The 21,942-nt window shown below is 38.6% G+C and overlaps 1 protein-coding gene across 1 annotated transcript in view; it reads left to right on the plus strand.

The window, feature by feature from the left end:
• The first annotated feature begins 265 nt into the window (after positions 1-265).
• LOC120419549 (potassium channel subfamily K member 2-like) overlaps positions 266-21,942 on the plus strand; it is a 138,981-nt gene continuing 117,304 nt past the window's right edge. The window contains exon 1 of the mRNA XM_039582260.2: positions 266-1,227. The gene's annotated coding sequence lies outside the window, so the exon portion shown is untranslated. The remainder of the gene's footprint in view (positions 1,228-21,942) is intronic.

The raw sequence follows: 21,942 nt of genomic DNA on the forward strand, positions 1-21,942 counted from the left end.
ATTCAAAGAACGCCAACGGCAGAGTTTTCCCTTCACTGGCCAGCATCCACCAGCAAAGGCAGCCCCAAAGGCAACTTGAGTTGATTTGATCGGCGGGCACTCAGCTCGCAGCAATTCAGCTCGGACATGCGCAGTTCCGGGGGGGGAGCACCACTCCAGACTCTGACAGGACTCTCGGGCTCTCTTTCTCTCAGGATCCGGTCTGGCAGCCACTGACGAACGCCAGGACTTCTCGCTGCATCCATTTTCTGAACCAGTTAGTGAACCGCGAGACCGTCAACCGAGCAGTACTTCTACCCGGAGGCCCCCGGGAGTCCCACCCGGAATAAACCGAACACCGACGGATCTGCCAGTTCTCTCCGTTTCTTGGGGAACGATGATGTATACGTTTGATTTTGGTGGATTGGTGGGAGGAAATCGATGTGAAGACAGCTCTTGATTCTTTCGACCACTCGAAAATTTGTAATTATTTTGTGGATTTTGGCGAAGAAGTGGTTTTCTCTACGCAGTGACCAAGTGTAACAAACATCTGTGGCATCTTCCGGTCAAGCATCCTGTCATCACGTGGGGATTCTGTGATTCTAGGAATATTGTATCTTACGTGTCCGTCATCTCAGCTGTGTGTTGTGACGTGTTTGATAAAAGGTCCGAAGAATCAGTGTTTTGATCCCAACGCAGTGTTTTTGAAGAGAAATTCCCGGAATCAATACAATTTGATCTGCAGTGCGCGAACCAACAGCACTCCCAACATATGTGTTAATTTACCATGGATTAGTGAATGGCATTCCAGACTCCCTCCAGCGGATGCTGATGCGGTGAACTGCATCCAATCAGCAGCCATCGGCAGTACTCCTGGACCACCCCCGTCATCGCGTGGTTGATGGTGAATCTACATGCCGGATTGTGTGTCGGTGTGCGTGGTGGAAGCTGAACATGTGATTGATTATGGATTGCAGTGCGAACGAGGAATACATTATTAACCATATAAGAGCAAATCCGCGGTGGAACATCAGGTGGCAGTGCTTCGAGCTAGAGTTTGGTACCGCGAGATAATTGTACACACTCGCACAAGATCGTACATTGATGATTGTACTGCTCGGTGAAAGTAAAATTAGCTGGAGTATGACCAGCAGTGCTTAGTGCTTTGGCATATCCATGGATTATGATGATGGTTATTTAATATATGATGAGATCCTTCTAATCAGCAGCTACAGAGCAACTTCACAGGTAAGGTTTAATTTATTATTCAGCAGGTCCCCATCCTGAAGTGATTTTAGAATAGCCAATTGATTGCACCACTGGGAGTTTGGAGAAGGGTCATGTTTTGGGTTGATTATGTTTGTTGATAATTAATTAACTGAATATAATAGCATGAATGGACCCAACATAAATTAAAATGTTTGCCAAATTGATAATTGAATCATTCAAACTCGGCATCAGCAGCTCCTGTAAACTAATAATTCTTAGGAGCATACTCATTTTCACAAGATACCGCCATCAGAGATGACTTTGGGTCTGGGATGAGATTGGATTTAACATATTCAACTTATTCAAAATTGGTGCGTTTTGTTTTTTTACAACAACTTTTCCCAAGAGTGCAAAAAGATTCGTCAACTATTAGGAATGTTACAAAATTTATAACACCGCCGCTCAAAACATCAGCTTTTTCTCAAATTCTTCTGGCAGCACAAGCAGCCTGTTTGGTTGCATCACGCGACGCCTACCTCAATCTATTCTGCAGAGCTGCCAGAAAAGCTCTATGTAAAAAACCTCAGAATCGGATCAAATCTGAATACAAAATCTTAAGTATTAGAGTTATTTTGAAAGTTGTGGTAGATTGTCTTTCATGCATTAATGAGATTTTGATTTGATTTGATGATTTAAATGACCTAAAAACTCATAACCGAAATGTTTTACTTTATAACTAGACTCTGAATTGTTCTAATTGGAGAAAATTTTAAAAGCTGACAGATAAAATTCTACAAAATGCAGTACTGGTTTAATTAGGTTGAAAAATTGCCATGTCGTAGAGGTTTTTCGAATACAAACTTTATCTAAAAATGAGTGGTGATCTGGAGCAACCATGGGCGATAGAGGATTGATGGACTGATTGGATGAAATGCATTTTTTCATATCGTCATGCATGATTGTATCTTGTCGCACGTGCATTTTTTGTTAACTGAATTAAGAACACAGTCTGCAGTTGGGTCCTAACATTATGCTTAGATTGCTGATATTTTTATTCACAGCAATAAAGCTTATTTTCTGACTATAATGAGCTTTTGTTCGACCACAAAAGGTTTACAATGGATTTTTGATTCAATTTTGAAAAATTAACTTCGCGGCTCTTCTTGACAGAAAGTATCCTACTTGACAGCTCGTTCCACGGGGACCATAGCGCAGGCTCAACTCGAAGAGAAGCATGAAATCCGGAGCAACATTTGAAAAGGGCGGATATGTGTGTTGACAGCTGGAACTATTTGTCAAATTACCAAACTCGAAGTGGCCTCCCCAGCTATCTTTTAACACTGCGGGTTTTGTAAAATAGTTGTCTGTTGTCTCGGAATTTGCAAAATTGTTCTAGTTGTCAAAATGCTTATGCACCCATTTCAAATAATGCTCCCGAAGTTTGGGGTTCTCAGATACACGTGCACTTTGAATTTTTCAAAAATATTTAGACATGGACAAAAAGGTTTTCTCCAAAGTGTGAATGGATAATTTGTGCTATTTGCTGCTCCTATAAATTGCATAAATTTTTAGTTGGTCCATCGTAAAATGTTGTCTTGTCATTTTTATTTTTTTTTTTTTGCAATTGTGCTTCATATGTAAATAGAAACTTTTCATTAAAAGGATTTTTTGAAAAGTTAAATACTACGAGCAAAAAAATTTAAAAAAAAAACATAAAAATTGAAATAACAAGCCTAGGTTTCAACATTTGGATGAAAAAAGTGTTTTAAAATGCATTTTACAGGCGTACAGTTGCTTTCCAATCATTAGTTTTAAAAATATCGAGGTATTGACGGATTTTTTTTTCCGCAAAAAAAAACTTTTCGTGGGACTGTACATTGGTATTTCATGAAAATTAAAAATGTTTTCAAAAGAGTTCAAACATGCTAAATATGATTATAAACGCGGGAAAATGCATTTTAACGGGTTATCAGTTGATTAAAGTTTTGAAGTTTTTTGATAAAATATTTTTTGTCCCCTGATTATTCAGGCCATTTTTGAAGGGGGGGGGGGGTGACATAAACTTTGAAAATATTTGCAACGGCCTTATTTGTTTTACAAAATAAACAAGAGTATAGCCGTCTTACTCTCCTAACCCCCCTCTGCGTTGATTCAGTGATTCATTAAATCAAAATTGTCTCACAAAATGGTCAGACGATATCACTACTGAAATAAATTTGTGTCCGTGGTTTCTAATGCATAGCAAAATGTTAAAAATCTAAGGCATAACCGCAATTATGGTGAAGCTCGTTAAGTCGCATGTCTCCAGAAATATTATAATTAAAAATTTAAGTATTATTAATAACAGGCCAACCAAATTGGAGCATCCAACCAACCGCACAGCAGCATCGTCAGCATCAGCGTGGCACTGTGACCCAGTTGCAGCCACCGAAGAAGCAGCATCAAAAGCAGTTTTCGGGAACGCAGGCAGCATGAAAATATTCATCCTGCCAGCAAAGAATCAAATTTATCTTCGTTATGTACCCAGGAGGAAACGGCCTCACAGACAGCCTATTTCACTGGGGCTGAGAACGAACGTTACTAAACCGCTTTATTTACCTCATAATTTAATCACCTTGGGTATCGTGAATCTCGTCATTTACGAGCGCACCGAGGGGACCAGATATCATCATGGGTTCGGGGACTTGAGCCAAGAAAAAAACCACAAGAATGCCACAGAACTGCCAGGACCCATTCGGTAGAAATTTTTTGGAATTTTAGTGTCGTCAATTTAGGGAGAACATCTAATGAGCATTTCTCTAGGTTTTTGGGAAGCAATGTTTTGTTGCAGTTTAAAATGCAATAATTTAATCATCAACTGATTATAAATGTCGCTGAAATGCTCATGTTGAGTTCCGAAATTTTATTTTTGTTATGATTCGATGAAAACACTTAAGATTTCTTAAAAAAAAACTCATCAACAACATCACTAGTCATAATTCTAACTGTTATAATCACTTAACGAAATGTATGAAAAATGTTGTTGAAATTCAAATTTCTTTATCAATGTCTAAAGTCATTGAAAAAAATATCACTTGAGTGGTCATAACTAGAGACAAGGTTGCCAGATGTTCAATGTTTTGAACTCTTTGGAAAAGTCTTTTGATTACCTAATCAATGGTGGGTTGAATGATGGATCCGGACATAATTTACATGCATTAAAGTGAGATCCGGATTTATGGAAAAACACATATTTATGCATAACTTTTGAACTACTTATCAAAACTTTAAAAAATTCAATAGCGATGTATGGGACCCAAAAATGTCGAATGCAATTGGTTTGTTCAAAATCAGTTCAGCCAGTGCTGAGAAAACTCAGTGAGAATTTTGATCACATACATACACACACAGACATTTGTTTAGTTTTCGATTCTGAGTCGATAAGTTTCATGTATACTTATTGACTGGGTGGGTCTACGAGCTTTGAATAAAAAGTTCATTTTTAGAGCAGGATGATAGCCTTACCTCAGTGAGGAAGGCAAAAAGACATGAGATTACCTTATGAACCTCGTAAATTAATAACAAAAAGAAATGTAATAAGAAATTTTCTAGAAAACATACATAATAGGATAGAGTAGTCATCAATGAGACTCTGGAAACAATGATAAAATAGCTCTCACAAGTCGTAGTTTCAACCAATCAGGCTCATATTTTGGGGAAATTTGTGTCTACTGGATACACATCTGTCATAAAAGTGGCTTTGGTTATGAACGCTCCCTTAAAAAAAATTCATATGCTTTTGAAAAAAATAATAAGAATATACCTAGAATCCAGGGCTGTCTCATTGTTCGTAGAGATTTTCGTAGAGTGTCTCAATGTTCTCAAGCTCATTGTTCCTGCCAAGTGCGTCTACAATGAGACTGTTGAATAACTCTGGCTGTAGACGTAAGATCGATCTCATATGTTGGTCAATGTTAGAACAAAAAAAAACTGAAATCGTTGAATGTTCAAAACCAAGAGTGTCTAATTGACGACTACCCTACCCAACCCTTTTTCCAACTCAAACGCGATAATTCTTCGCTAACAATGATCGCGAAAAAACACGGAAATGTGCAATTTTCAAAGAAATAACAGTGTGGCGAACGTGGGAGTATCAGCAGAAATTTATAATTCCGTCCTGTCACGTTCTTAATGACTGTCGACGAGGCCGTGCAAAAGTCTCCAAGTTCAGCTTCTTCTGATGGTGGATTCAAGACGATGAATTTCGATGCTTCTGCCATGGCGCTGCGCTTTTGTTTTATTCGCTTCGTTGCCTCTCCGCGTGGCTTAAAAATTCAATAAAAGCGGAAGGAATATGGGAGGAACCGCCGCCACACCACTCGACCTTAACCGCCACGGCGTTGTTTTTCCCGCGCACCGTGACATGATGGAAAGCTCTCTTTGGAACACAGAGAGTGTTTCACGATGTCACGCCGAAGATGTGGTTGTTTCCAGTGGAAAGAAAAACATTCAAGTATCACAGCACAACCCAACACAGCATACACGGGATGTGAAGGTTGGAGCAAAGTGAAATGAAGCAAAAGAAATTGGATGCATTCAATTTGCAGTGAGATAAAACCTTTCTTAGAAAAAATAATTAATGCAAACACAAATTATAGAAGAAAAACCCATGGCAAAATGTTACAAAATTTTTAAAAACAGGATTGTAAATATGAGCGCATTTAAATACATCACATGATATAAAAAAAAACATCAAATTATTCGCCCTGGCGTTCTCGATTGCGAGATTCCTACCCGAAACTAGGTTTCCGAAGGCTTGATTGTTGAGGCAATTGCAAACCTCTTTTTACACCTAAGCTTCCATCCACCCCGGGTTTAGAGCTGACGACCTTTGGATTGTAAGTCCAACTGCCTACAAAGTAAAAACAATCTGTGTAAAATCGCATACAAAAGCATGCACATCACCTTTGAGAGCAAAAGCATGTAATATTGTATGAGAAAAAGTGTGCTTTCTGTACGGAAGAAAAAATAAATTGAGCACTCCAAAAGTAACATCAATCTGGTGAAAGTCATATTCAGATTATCAAGATCAGGCTTGGCCGAATGGTTAAGCTGTCCGCTTAGTAAGCGGAAGATCATGGGTTCGATTCCCATCTGCTCCAACCTTCCATCGGATGGGGAAGTAAAAATTCGGTCCAGGCCTTAGATGTCATTCCAGGTGAGGGAGTCGTCTCCTTGCTCTAAAGACAAACAACACACCAAACCAAGCCTGCTCAGGTGGAATCGCGGTGTTTGGACTCGCAATCCAAAGGTCGTCAGTTCGAAACCTGGGGTGGAAGGTTTCTTGGAGTAGAAAGAGATTTAGCTGCTCTCCCCATTCAAGCCTATGGACTCCTAGGTTCGTTAAAGTGGATAATTTTATACATCGTATACAGTTACTACGGGAAACCTACTGGTACATAGGCGTTGAACCCAACAACTATAAGACATTGAGATAGCCGAGATGTTTGGGGCGTGGACTTGGTAATCTGAATATGACTCTCACCAGATTGTTTTTATTTTCGGGGTATATAAAATCCATGTTTTTTTTCTTTTTTTCACATAACAAATCAAAAAAATTCAAATTATGTTTTCAATATTCTGAGATATTCTGAGATACGAGTTTTTGATAATAAAAACTGGGTTTTTCGATGTGCCACGCGCAAAAATGGGAAAATGACGAAATCGGGAAAAATCAACTTTATTTCACTAAAACTGTGACAACTTGAAAATTTCAGCGATGACCTATACATGTTAGGGTACCAAAATTTTCGTGAAATACGCAACTTTTGGTACGAATCCCGCGGCGGGCGCTCTAAAATTCTTAGTGTAAATATGGGTATTCGGCGCCGTCGCTCCGTGCCATACTTTTATACACTTACACAGCAAAAAATCCGATGGTAAAATCGCATGCAAAAGCATGCACATCACCTTCGTCAAAATAAAAACTTAATATTACACACTGCATGTACAATTTTTCTACTCACAAAAAAAAAAGTTGCAACCGACGGGATTCAAACCCAGCGCCAACAGTAAGGGCTGGCGCCTTAGCCCGCTCGGCCATCAGACCGATGAAGAATTGAAAGAATAAACGCATATATGAGCTTGACATTTCGGTCAAGTAGGTTTCCCATACTGATAGGCTACATATTTCGGGATGTAATATTACATAGAATTTCATAAAATAATGCAACATTTATTTTACACCCAGGCCTTTTACACGCAACTGGATTACAACTTTATTTGCTGTGTAGGAGCCCAGGGCGGCGAAGTCCTTGCAGATAAAAGGAAGACACTAGTGGTTGGTACTAGCAATGGTGGCCGACAGCTATAAAGTCAACTTCGTTTTTTCGTTGGTACGCTGACATGTATAAGTCTCCGCTAAAATTTCCAAGTTATCGCAGTTTTAGTGAAAAAAAACTCGTTTTTTATTTGTTTTCGTCGTTTTCCCGTTTTTGCGCGGCGCGTCTAAAAACCCAGTTTTTATTTTCATAAAATCGTATCTAGGAATATTAAAAACATAGCTTCACCATTTTTTGATATGTTATGTACAATTTTCCGAGGAATCTGCTAAAAATATTTTCAGACATAGGCTCTTTGGTCCCGAAATTCGAAACAGCATTTAAAGTTTTCATTTGACCTTTTCAATTGTAAGACTAGATATTTGACATTTTTAACTATTTTTCCTTAAAAGCCTATCTAATACCCTTTTGTTTGCGCTCAAGACAGCTAACATCGGTTGAAATTGTGCAAAGTTATGATTTTTTGAAAAAAGTGGTTTTTACAAAAATCGACTGCCATTTTCGGACCCTAACACGGCGCAAGTCACCCTAATGGCCAAACAATAAAAATCGATCAAGAAACTACCAGAAAATTTTTGAGCCCAGTCAGAGAACTTTTTTTTCGAATCATACAGTTTTCGTGGGGAATTGCTGTTATTATACGTGAACAAGTTGGTTTTTCAATGCTTAAGAGCGAGTTTTTCACCAATGTGTAACAGGTCGTATCGAGGTGCTCCGATTTGGATGAAACTTTCAGCGTTTGTTTGTCTATACATGAGATGAACTCATGCCAAATATGAGCCCTCTACAACAAAGGGAAGTGGGGTAAAACGGGCTTTGAAGTTAGAGGTCCAACAAACCTAAAAAATCTTAAAATTGCTCGCATTTCCGTAAAACTTCATCAATTCCAACTCTCTTAGATGCATTCGAAAGGTCTTTTGAAGCACTTCAAAATGTGCCATAGACATCCAGGATTGGTTCGACTTTTTCTCTTAGCTTTTGCAAATTACTGTAAAAATGGATTTTTTTAAAACCTTAATATCTTTTCGCAACAGCCTCCAACACCCATACTCCCCATTGGAAAAATTGCTATTTAGAATGAATTAAAATATTTTTTTACAATTTGTTTAATTAGGGGTAAAACAGGTTTTCGCCTACTTGATACAGCATTTGACGTATTGATCACAGGGTAAATAAGATCTATTTCTTTTTTCAAAAATGTTTTATTTAATTATTTATTAAATCAAATTTACAACTCCAATACTTCTAACTTACGTGAAATTGTCCGAGGATTCCGAATATGACAAAATTGAGACCAAAAAGTGCCGCTATGGCGGCCTACAGGGCAAAAACTAACGTTGTAAAATGTTTGTTCTAGAAAAATCAAAAAACTATGAGAAAAACTGCGATTGGCCAAAAAGTTAATACCGTAGGCTTATAGTCCATGTAATTACCTATCTTTTGACCTATGGGAGTATGGGTGTTGGAGGCTGTTGCAAAAGGATATTAAGGTTTTAAAAAAATCAATTTTTGACAGTAATTTGCAAAAGCTATGAGAAAAAGTCGAACCAATCCTGGATGTCTATGGCACATTTTGAAGTGCTTCAAAAGACCTTTCGAATGCATCTAAGAGAGTTGGAATTGATGAAGTTTTACGGAAATGCGAGCAATTTTAATATTTTTTAAGTTTTTTGGACCCCAAACTTCAAAGCCCGTTTTACCCCACTTCCCTTTGTCGTAGAGTGCTCATATTTGGCATGAGTTCATCTCATGTATAGACAAACAAACGCTGAAAGTTTAATCCAAATCGGAGCACCTCGATACGACCTCTAGAACAAACCGAGCAATATTTACAAATACTGCCTCTTAAGCGCGTACATAAAGCTAGTACAAATATTTAAAATAGTTTTAACCCCCCTTCAAAATCGGCCCAAAAAATCAGGGAATGAAACATAAATTTCGATGTACAGTGCCGCAAAGAGTTTTTTTTTTGCTAATATTTTTGTTTTCGTCAAATCTTACATTTATAAAAACTAATGATTATAAAACAACTTTACTAGCGTAAAATGCACTTTGAAACACTCATTTATTCAAATGTTGAGATTATGGCTTGCTTTTTTTTCCTTTTTTGTATTTTTTTCATTTTTTGGTTAAATAACGTGAATAAGTGTCAAGAAACGGTAAGCCAAAGTGGTGAAAATTGTGGACCAATCCCGAAAATTGACGGTTAAAAGTACAAATTCGTTACATCAAGTTTGATAGATCTAATGTAGGTACTAGGTAGTTCACGCCGGTAGTGCCTCAACAATCAAGCCTTCGAACACCATACTTACAAGTAGGAATCTCATAATCGAGAACGCCAAGGCAATGCTCTAGAGCGAATAATTTAATTTTATTTTTTAGGGTTCTTTCCAGAGTATAACTGTTTTCTGTTCAAACACCCACAACGTTGTTTACAGTTTTTCGCGGGTGCTACTCAGAATAAAACTAGATTTTAGGGGCCAAGGATAGAGAATGGCTTCTTTGGCCATAAAATAAACAAGGATAATAATAGAACTTGAATGAATTCCAATTTCCATGATCATTACAAGAAACCAGAAAACACCTGAAATTCAATAGAAAACATTTTGCAATATTTTACCAGGAAAAATATACTTATGTTCAATCTGGTTTATTAAGCATCATTTTGTAAACTAATGCCTCTTCGATATTGTCTGTAGTTGAAAATATAGCGTCAAGTGCAATTTTATACAAAAAAAACACTCGAAAAAAGTTACCAAACTTTTGAAAGATTCGAAAAAATTACTTCTTTTCAACAAAAGTTTAAAAATAGGTAGAGATTTTCGAGATCCTAAGACATTTTTCGTAACAAAGTTGAAATTAAGTTAAAAATCGTTTTGAAATTTTAACTCTTCGCTTATCTCTCTATTATATAGTATGTTTTATTATCTCGGCTGATTTTGAACTAGCTTAAAAATGTTTCAAATCTGTTTATCATTTTTTGTCTTAGATATAGAATAGTAGTTTAGGTACAAAAAGAGGATATTTTCAGCACGAGTCGTACATTTATCCAACGAGTTTCACCGAGTTGGATAAACACGACGAAGTAGAACTTTTCAGCATTTATTTTGAAAAGGGTTACTATTCGATTCTGTTTCGTCGTTCAAGAAAGACAGGAAAAGAAAGTAGTTTCACAACGGAATTACAAAAATTACCATAAACTGCCTAGATCTAATAAAAAATTAAAATTAGGCACAACTCTTCCTACTATATTCATAAAATATAAAAAAATGTTCTGAAAATGTCGTTGATGTTGTGATTTTACTACAAAACATACTATATACTACTTTCAACTTGCTCTGAAAGTGACATTGACATCAATATGCCAACAATAATAATCACTTATATTAGTTGTAGAGAAATTTTGCAATCTACCCACACACAACAATCACACTTTAATCCAAATACATTCCATTTCAATCAAAGCGAAAAGTAATGTCAAGAATGCCTCAAGACTCGTCTTGCAAGGCCATACTCCGCCGTCAACGAAGGACACCGCTCTCAAGCAAGAAACATTGCCAAGGCCAACAAAGATGACGATGCCAATCCCATCACTCCCGTCGCCGGCTCCGGATCCTTCTCCGTTAACGAAGCCTTGACAGCATGACCATTCTAGGGTACTGAGGGGAAGCATGTCCAGGAGAGGAGGTTTAGATGCAGAAACAATTAAATTCATGTTGATTCAGGGGAAATACAATGGATGCCCTCAAGCAGCCTTCAGAACCTGCCATGGAAGACGGATGGGGGGGGGGGCAGTCAGCAAGCGGAGGGGGGCCTTCTTGTGGGCTCGTGCGGTCAGAATCATAATTGTTTTGTCTTCTATCCGCGTTCAAGGACAGTAAACAGTTTGGCGCGATAAGACGCCACTCAACGCGTTCGAAGTGGTTTGAGAGTTGCAAAATATTTGAATTTGTTCTCAATTTTCAGTGCTTGGTTATCCGAGTTACTAAGCTAAGTAAAAAAAAAGTTAGGGTAATCTCAATTTTCGTTTCGTGGTGTTTGTGTCGAAGCCTTTAAAATGCTTCTCGAGATTTAGTTCAATCGAACTCATATTTGGGATTTAGACTCAGTACACTCATACGACCCGTGGTTTAGGGGTAAGCGTGATTGCCTCTCACCCAGTCGGCCTGGGTTCGATCCTAGAAGGTCCCGGTGGCATTTTTCGAGACGAGATTTGTCTGATCACGCCTTCCGTCGGACGGGAAGTAAATGTTGGCCCCGGACTAACCTAAAAAAAAGGTTAGGTCGTTTGCTCAGTCCAGGTGTAGGAGTCGTCTCCCTGGGTCCTGTCTCGGTGCAGTCGCTGGTAGGCAGTTGGACTAACAATCCAAAGGTCGTCAATTCGAATCCCGGGTTGGATGGAAGCTAAGGTGTAAAAAGAGGTTTGCAGGTTTGCAATTGCCTCAACAATCAAGCCTTCGGACACCTAGTTTCGAGTAGGAATCTCGCAATCGAGAATGCCAAGGCAATGCTGTAGAGCGAATAATTTGATTTTTGACACTCATACGACAAGGAGGAGAGCCAAACTTTTTTTCCAGCATGGCCCCTTCCACTCCGAGATTATAAAAGACGACATTTGGGTTATGAGTCGACTCCACCGAAGCAGGCTGATCTGGTACGTTTTTGTTTATCCCAACATTAGGATGCCTTATCGACCTAACTTTACATTTAAGCCAGGAACGACGTTTTGATTTTTTTTTAATTTTTTTTTCGAAACAGTAAGTTAAAGCAGCAAGTCCAATATGCCAAGCCAACGTGAAACAATCTAAGTCAAAATCAAATAAACCGTCTTTCGAACGACACATTTAGTCAGCCCGGCCTCAAATTCCGCGAACTCATCGAAATCGATTTAGGTTCGTTTTTCCCCCACACGAAACGCCATAAGCTCGTTACAACAGGCTGCGTGTGGCGGTTCTCGGCTCATTAAACCACGCTAATGAACCGTGGAAGCATAGGCAAGTTTGCCGTGTGGTGCGTTGAATGATTTGTTCTTACCGCCAACATGCCAAAGCCAATGAATAAAGTGTGCCAATTTAGCTGGAAGTCTCGTGAGTATAGTAACTCACACGAAACTGGTATGGTGTAGAGGGAATGATTGAAGTTTAGTTTGTTTTAGAAGAGTTTGTCGTTTGGAGGTATTTTGTATCAGACAACATTCAATAAAGCTAATCCTAAGTAATCACTTTGCTGGAATCATTTTCATTCCTCCTCTCCAAGTCTCAGGTCAATAAGCGACAGGATCCATTTGTGAAATCGGAGTGACAGTGTCAGGAAAAAAAATTATACACAACTCGAAAGAAAGCAATAGGACAGGATGGCACTGGGCTCAACACCAGCACAGCATGATGTCAACGAGATGAATCGCAAGAAGGGCAAAAAAACAAACTAACGACCAAAAAGTTTTGTGAAAAGTGCTCCCTTATGGGACCTCCAACCCGGAACATGTGACAAAACACGACGTGTGGTAGCACATGGTCGGTCGGTTCCAATATCTCGTTTCGTTTCTTTGCCCGGACAGTTTGGCCTGGCATTTTTTCCGGACCGGCTCGCTAGCCTAGCCTTAGCCAACAATCCTAGTCAAGGCTATTTTTATCGTAAAATCCTTAACCCATTGGTCCCCCAACAGCGCCACCAGAAACGGATTACATTTCTCCGGAAGCCCCACCCATTCCATTAGAGATGGAGAGGCCACACTTCTGAAAGATGCAGAAAGCTGACGATGTCCACTTATCTGATCGCCGAGCTGTCCTATTCAGAGTGGCAAGTGTCTGACCAGTGGTGCCAACCAGCAGCAGCGAGGCGGCGCTTCCGAACTTTACTTTATGGAGCAATTATTCAAAAGCTTCCACTCACAAAGCCCTCGGACTGGCCAACGGCCAAAATAGATGGGAAAAATCGTGGTTATCATTTCTTTCGGTGGCATGCAAAATCCGGTTTTTCCTTATCATTCCTCTCTCATTTGCATGAAAATAAACCGCCTCACACCAGAGCTAAACTTTTCTCATTTTTCTCAAACTAATGGAATACCCTTTTTCCCTATGCTCTCGTTTGGCTTAAAAATAAAACTTAATTACAAAATCCTTTGTTGATTGAAATGTTTACCCCGTTGTCCAAAATTTCCAGCCGGCCCAAAAAATGTTCAGCTGCCATTGGCTATCAATTTTCATCATGCTAATGGGCGAGTACAATAGATACATTCTCAACGGAGGCATTTTTTAGGCTTGTGATTAGGCTGAGGTTTACCTACCGTCGTTTGCTATATTGTGACATTTTTTTTTTTAATTATTAAACGATAACTTTTTTTAACTCAATAAGTCTGATTTGAAAATTCGATTCTGTTTCCCGGATTTCGCAACGACAATTTTTTATCAAAATGATCGCGGGATCTTGTGACACGTCAAACTATTGAAAAATAAACTATTGAAAAATAAAGAAAAATAAAATTCACAACCCTTTTTAAACGCACATTTGAACATTTTCAAATGCAGTTTCATTTTTTATTTGTGAAAATATACAGACTTAGTCATTTGATATATGCTTAATTTAACCTGTATGGGCATTCTCTGTACACTTAAGGGACGTAGTACATTTTCCCTTTCAAAACACACTTGTGTGACGTGTTTCTCAGATTTTTGTTACCATGGTTTATTTTATCTTTTCACTGGTGCAAACAAATTAGTTGAAACTTGAAGCGATAGTATACGAATCGATTGCTTCGATAAGTTTGACTCCAACATTCATAGTCTTGAAAATATTCACCTCAAACTTTATCAAAAAAAAAATCAAACCATCCACATTAACGACCCCAGGTCTTTTGTGGTCTCTATTGCAAGTTTCTGTTATAACCTACAAGTCCGATGGTCTGAATGAGGAGGGCACCCATACCTCTTTCTACTCCAAGCAACCTTCCGCCCCAGGGTTCGAACTGACGACCTTTGGATTGTGAGTCCAACCGCCACCAACGATGCCTGGAATGACTTAACGGCCTAAGGCCGGGACCGACTTTTTACTTTCCCATCCGATGGAAGGTTGGAGCAGATGGGAAAAGAACACATGATCATCCGCTTACAGAGCGGACTGCGTAACCATTCAGCTAAGACTGCTGCATACCTTCAAACTTTAAAAATATAAAAAAAAACTTTTTAAAAAATCATGGAGAAGTACTAAAAGGTCCTATATGCTATTGTCTTTCATATATTTACAGGACCTTTTCAAATAAAACTTTGGAATTGTGCTTGTACCATCTTCCCACTGAGAATTTTGGCTCGCTCTATCCGATCTATCAGTTCCTCTTAGATTCCAAAATATCCATTTAGTTTTTCTTCAGTTAGTATAACTCGCCTCCACACAAAGCCGTCGTTTCTGGTTTGCACCGGAAGCAAAGCAAGATCGCCCAAGCAGCTGGACACCGAGTTGTGGCTGAGGACACAAACAAAGGCCAGCAATGCCAACCAAGACCCCTACACAATCCCCCTTCCCTTTCCACGCCATGTCTTTTAACATCAATCCCTTCCCTACTAACCCCGAGTAGGCCGCGGGTGATCGGCTCCCCTCCCACTAAAATTTACACACAAGATCCTCTTTAATTACGCTTAGCTTTAAGAAAAATGTAATTAAAATAGTTTGTTTCTTCAAAGCACCCCTTATCAAAAATTTTGAAAGATCTTAGTGATATAATTCAGCATTTAAAATATTATCAAATTTTAATCCTCAACGGAAAATGAAGTAGTATGTATTTCACAGTAATTATCAAAAATCAACCGCATGTTCATTCGATTCGAAGGGAGAGGGAAGATTTTTTCCTTCGCATAGAACAGATTATTCGTTGAGAACATCCTCAACGCTGGTCTAATATAAAGAACCAGCAGTACATTTTTTCCCGCATCAAATCTGCAAAACAACATCGTCCTTAGGGTATGTAAATTTTCCTAAATCCCGAACCAGTTCTTCATAACTGCAAACATTCTACAAATGATTGCTATTTCTACAAATTTCGGGGACATGCTCTCCATTACATTCATCGTATCACAACCGTTCAAATGTTTGACCTTACTAACTTTTGGGACTCTTATCAAACAATAGAAAGTAATTAAATCTGCTGTCTGCCCTACTTCAACCAAAAATCCCTTCTTGCGTACATTGTATGCAAAGAATACATGTCATCTACACGTGGTTTTCGTCCGTTCAACCGTTCATTACGTTTGTATAGAACGAACGAAGGGCTGCAAATCCGGTCCACTTTCGATTCACTCGTCCCCACGTGTCCGAATGACAAATGATGAACCTTCATCATTTTCCAACCAAAGAGGCAAATTTGCCGTATAAATTATAAAGAAGAAGCGTCAAGGACCGGCGAACTTGGGGGGTTTGCTGGCAACCCTGTGCAGTCCTTACTGTTTGCCGTTTGTTACGGCTTATTAGGAAGTGACTTCTTGCTGTGCGTTTTCTGCTATCATTTGGTCACAGAGACCCCTCACAGTGGTTGTCAGTTGGATTGGGTTAACCGTGTAATCAAATTCTAATTTATGGAAATACCCGTAGGATAAATTCCAACAAACGGTATTTTAATTCTGTTGGCAGACGAAAACCTGTAGAACAGAAAATCTTCACCGAGATGATTTTTCCTAGGGCAATGATTGCAAAATGATAATTTCGTAAAGACTTCTTCACGTCATCGAGTCTACCGATTGAATGGAAAGCAAAAATCTCTGTCGAAAAAAATATTGCTTATCTGCAGGATCAATCATCGTAACGTCGACGCACACGTAAAAACACAGTCAATGATGCGCAGATAAAGCAAAAAAAAATAGCCATCAATATCATAGAAAGCAGCTGAACCAAATCGCAGTGCTACACAATATTACAATTCCCTCGAATCGAACATTTCGTTTGAACCGGGCTTGTGCAAATATCAACAGCATGCAAAAGGCATATCGATCAAATGTGTTAATAAATCATGTTTTTCGCCTAATACTGGTTTTCGGGGTGGAATATTTACTACACGCAAACCATCCTTGGAGTTCATATATTGAGCTCCAAAGTGCTCGATACATCACCAGCTGATGCTGTTTTGTGGGACATCAAACATGACAAGTGTTTGAGTCACAGCCTGCGTGGAATAGTTACACGTTTCGAACAGTTGACTGTCAGTTTTTATTCATTGAGGTCAAGCTAGTAATATTACTATTTCGCTGTGATTTTATATGAAAGCTCTGTTTGAAAACTACCTCTGAAAATCCAATATAAATATATCTCGCTTGTTTTTACTGGTTGGAAATTTTCAGGGATGTTCTAGGATAAATCGTCATTGTCATGCTATCTTGTCGCACATAAATTTTGGGCCAAACTGAGTTAAGTTTGCCATTTTGTGAAGCTCTCAATACCTCACCTTTTGACCTTCACAGATCCCCAAAATTCAATTTCAATCCCGTCGAAATGTAACCACGTCGCTCCTGACGTCCTGACGAGGAAACTAGCGAAATGGAATAGAGCATTTCCATTCGAGCAGTTTTTGCTTTTTTCTACAACGAATTTCTTATGGAGCGAACTGTCAAAAACTGCTCGACAGCGGGTGCTCCATTGCAAAAGGAGCACCCGCAGTCGAGCAGATTTTGACAGTTCGCTCCATAAGAAATACATGGTAGAAAAAAGCAAAAACTGCTCGAATGGAAGTGCTCCAAAAGGATTTTACGTAACAAGCTGTACAATTTTGATTAACATTATCAAGAGTTAAACATTTACATTTAAAAAATCAAGTTCTGCATTGTATTTATTTATTTTTGCGATTTCAAAAAACTTTTGAACAGCATTTTTCATAGAAAAGTATGTTTTCCTCTTTAGTTTGGCCTCCGTACGTTCCTAAACAGTGTCGAAAAGTATTAATCTTCAATGCAAAAGCTAAAAATTGAACTTTTCAGCACTCAAATGAGTGTTATCATGAACCAATCTTTCAGCACTATCAATTTTGGTGATGATAAATATGATTTTTTTTCGGACATGACAAGTTAGTATGTTTAAAACGGTACTTTAAAAAATAAGATGTTTTCATTGCCAGTCATTCACTTATGCAAAAAGATTTACTGAGTTGAATGAATTCGATGACCCTAAGACTGTGGTTTTTGGAACGATGCTATCTTGTCACAATTTTTATGATGCCGCCAAGATGAGTTCAAAAAAGTTCAACGTTTCAGGGCAGTTTTAAACAATTCTGGAAAATTCATCTTTTAAGAACCTGAATTAGTGCTGTAATGAAACTTTCAAAACTATTATTTTAGTGATTAAAAGTAGGCTCTAGTGAACAGTGAAAATATGAAAATCTGGAAGACGTTACATTGCACAAATTTATAAAATTAAGCTTGAAAATTAAGTTGCCTTTTTTTCTTTTGACCACGATCCACCCTGATCGAAAGACAATACATTTAATTTGATTGGATGAGTTATGGCCGAGAACTTCTATTGCATGGGTGTTCCTGTGCTAAACAAGCTTTCTTCTGGTCTAATCAGTGCCGGTGCCGGAGTCTTTCTAAAAGTTCTACGTGTACTGACAAGACAAAACTGCATCAAAGCCCGTTATCGGCAACTCTCATTCACTCAGTTTAAAGCAGAAATTCAATCAGGATCATTCTTGTGGAAAATGCATAGCATATGTTTTCGATGTAAATATGTTTAGATTTTGTCGTACATATTTATTTTAAGAATACAACAAATGCGGGGCTTACTGGAGATTGGGACCGAAACAGTGGCATTTCGGATGGTGCATTGAAGCTAACCAGAGCAGCATCACCACCGAATGACTACTGGCAGGCTGGCTGGCTGGCCATAGCTGCATGGGTTGGAGTGCATAAATGTGTCTCCAATGCACGCATTGATTCCCCTTTATTAAATGTTAATTCCATTGTAAATTCCATTCACATTGACGATGGCTGATGTACGTGTGTGTATGTGTGTGCCGTGATGTGTATGTGTGTGTAAGTACAAACTAGCAAACTGGACACATTTTGCTGGTGCAAGTCCCTGGTAATTCCTCTCGGTTGGGTTGCTGTGCAAATGTGCAAAACACATATGCACATGTATCGCATATATATATCTGTACCGTAGTTCTGGCAGGACCAGTTTTGAATAAATGAAGCTTTCATCAAAATATGCATAACATTGCACGGATGAATGCGTAAACACGCTTTAAGCCCATCTGCACATAAATGGTAATAAGGTTACACAACAGTGACGCAGAAAAGTAACACCAAGTTTGCTAGTAGTGTGGCAGCATCTGTTACTGTGTGGAGCCGAGGGAGCTGAAGGACAACCAACCGTTGGGCAGCGAGGGAATCGACGCTACGAGGACGACGACTAGGGAGTGCCCAACGGAAATGGTTTGTGTCCTGCTGTGGTGTTCGCCATATGCCAGCAACTCCAATTCCCGAATGCTCCCTCCAACAGGAGCCATCAACCAGCACAGACAGAGAGTGAGACAAAGGAAGAGCAGAGCTCTTGACAATTTCAGCAGTTGCATGCATTATTCAAACCAAAACTCCCTCCACCAGCGAGTAAAGTGAAACGATTTTCTAGCACTAATGCCATCCCGAACCGACCAAAATGCTGGCTGGATTAAAATGTAATTCCGAACGCACCATCCTCATTGGCCCCGGACCGGAGTTTGCCAATCGAAGGCTAGGCGAAACGAGCGCCGTTCATAAATTAAACCGCAGCAAAACAAACAGTGCTGCTGCCTCCCCCACTCCGGAAATGCACTGCCACCCGGGGCTGGCGCAAACGCAGCGGGTGTGCCGCAAATGGTGCCCGGGGTAGGTGGCTAATAACGAATGGCGACCCTTTGGGACGGCTGCCGGTTTCATGAACATGAGGGGATCCATCCCCTACTAGCAGCCTCTGGGGAATTAGCAAATTATATGGCGCTTCTGTGATTCTCGCGCAATTTATAGCGAGTTGCGTAATCCGGAAGACTGGCTACCCACACACCGCCAATTCGGGTGTTGCTGGACCCGGATGGGAAAACTGATTGTTTAGCAGTTTTACACCTAGAAACATAAATAATAACGCAGTCAGCGTTAATTGCACAGAGAAACTATTAAAATTAAAATTAAACTCGAATAGATGCAATTATAAATGTATAAAAAATTGCATGAAACAACAATGTTCAAACGAGAGAAGATATTTTCTTGTGCTTAAAAATCAATCTTTTTTTATATTTATTCTGATTTTTTTCCATGTATATTCATATAGTTATAAACATATATTGAGTGTCCTGTCCAATGACAATCGGTGACTTTTCACCTCATTTTCAAATACTAGCACCTTTCGTTTGTTCATGAAATATCGTAGCTGTCGCTATTCAGTGATTTCAAATGTAGGCAGTCCTACATTTCCAAAAGAGAAAAGGGATACCTTAAAACTAACTTATAAACTACCGTAAAACAGGGTGACTTTGATAGGTTTGCGATTTTTCCGCAAAATGAAGAGTACAATTAAAATACGTAAGGAATGGTTCAGAAACATACTGACCGTGGTAGAGAAGTGTTCAAAGTACCTCATGAAGAACTTTTCATAAATTTTTGAAAAGTTTATAAAGTTAAGTTAAGTATAGTTAAGAAAAAGTGGATGAAAGTCATTATTTTAAACTTCTCAAAGTGTCATGATTTTCTCAATGAACATGATTTTTAATCGGAAAACGGAATGCATTTTCGGATTCTTTGGACAATTTTCCACTAGGAGAAGGTTAAATAAGTTTGTAAATAATAAATAATATGTGTTTTTGAAGCACAATCAAAAAAAATCTCCAAATTTATAGGCAAATTCAGTTGAACAAATTTCATGTAAAATGTGAAAACTTTTGATTCGTGCTTCGAATTCAGTTTAAAATGCAATATGAATCGATAATTTTATAAACAAAACTATTTTTAACAAATTTCAGGCAAAATTCTGACTTTTTAACAATTTTACCTAAAATTTATATGTATTTTGTTAAAAAGCTTATAAACTTAGTTAACTTAATATAAACATTGATTTTTTTTCTTACAAACTATATCAGCTACTGTAGTGATGGTACATTTAACGTACAAATAAAGTTTGAACATCTTAAATATGATTTTAACAAGAAAAACTATGACTTTGATAGTCACCCCGGAATTAAAACCAAGAATTTTTAACGTAACTATTTTTCTAAATACTATTGAAAAAACTTTTTTTCCAAAATAGTGCATGGACTTTGTGTGGCCTACCCAAGTACATATTTTAAAAATAATAATCTTGAGAAAAACCTTACCTGTTGGAAAATATTCTAAAAACAAATTGAAATCCTATCAAAGTCACCCCGGTTTACGGTATATAGAGAGCGGTTCAACGCAGCTGAATCATTTTCAGTATTTTATTCTGAATCCTCGGAAGTTTTTTCATCCTGGTTAAGCAACAGCTTGTCCAGATCGGCACAGCATAAAGCATGGCAGGTCTAAAAACTTGTTTATAAATTAACAGCTAATTCTTGAGACAAGATCTAGAATTCCTGTTTATAAGTGGATACAAAATTTAATATATTTGTTACATTTAACCTATACACTTTCTATATGATCCTTGATCCTCCCACTTTAAAATTACCTCATTCATCTTTACCGCCTTACCGGAATCAAAAAAATATCGGGAATTTACCCATGTCCTTAGGTGTCAAATTCATCATACTTTATTTAAAAATAGTCAATCTTGAAACCAACAGAGAAACGAACCCTTAATTATAAATTAGTCGTAATCTATTTCTGTCCACAACCAAAAATTGCGAATTATATTGTTTCAATATTGATGAGCCGTCAGCCTCCACTTGGAATGTTTTATACCCGGTTGCGATTTTTCTTCCAATGTGACAAAAATGGTAGCTCTTCTTCGCTTCGGGGTTTTCCTTAACCATTATGCGTCTGTATAATTTATACATTCCCGATAAATTGATTCCTGTGTTTTCCTGCTACGCGCAATGTATCGAAAAAGGAGTGAAGGAAAGCCGTAAATCCATCTTATAAATCGCCCTCCATTTAGACGTAATCGTCTCTTTCCTCAGTCAGTCAGTCAGGCAGCTAGTGCGAGCACGAATCACGTCTGCCGGTTCTACGAGCGAGGGGGTGGTGATGGTGGATATTATCTTTTCCCATTTGTCGCCACAAAATTCTCAGAAGGTGACATTTTGTCTAAAAATCCTGGCAGGCAGGCCAAAGGCACATCAATACCGAACCCCCGAGATAAATTATGCACGACTGTTGTTATCCTACCACTTTCGGGCTCAAAGTAGAAAAGCCAGCCAGCCAGCAGTGGCAATCGATTCCACTTCTTCCGCATGAGAGAGCGCACCTTGGAAGCGGAAGAGATCCCAACTTGTGGTCCATTTTGCGGCAGCAAT

The sequence above is a fragment of the Culex pipiens genome, chromosome 2 (assembly GCF_016801865.2).
Source record: "Culex pipiens pallens isolate TS chromosome 2, TS_CPP_V2, whole genome shotgun sequence".
In the NCBI taxonomy this organism is placed as follows: domain Eukaryota; kingdom Metazoa; phylum Arthropoda; class Insecta; order Diptera; family Culicidae; genus Culex; species Culex pipiens.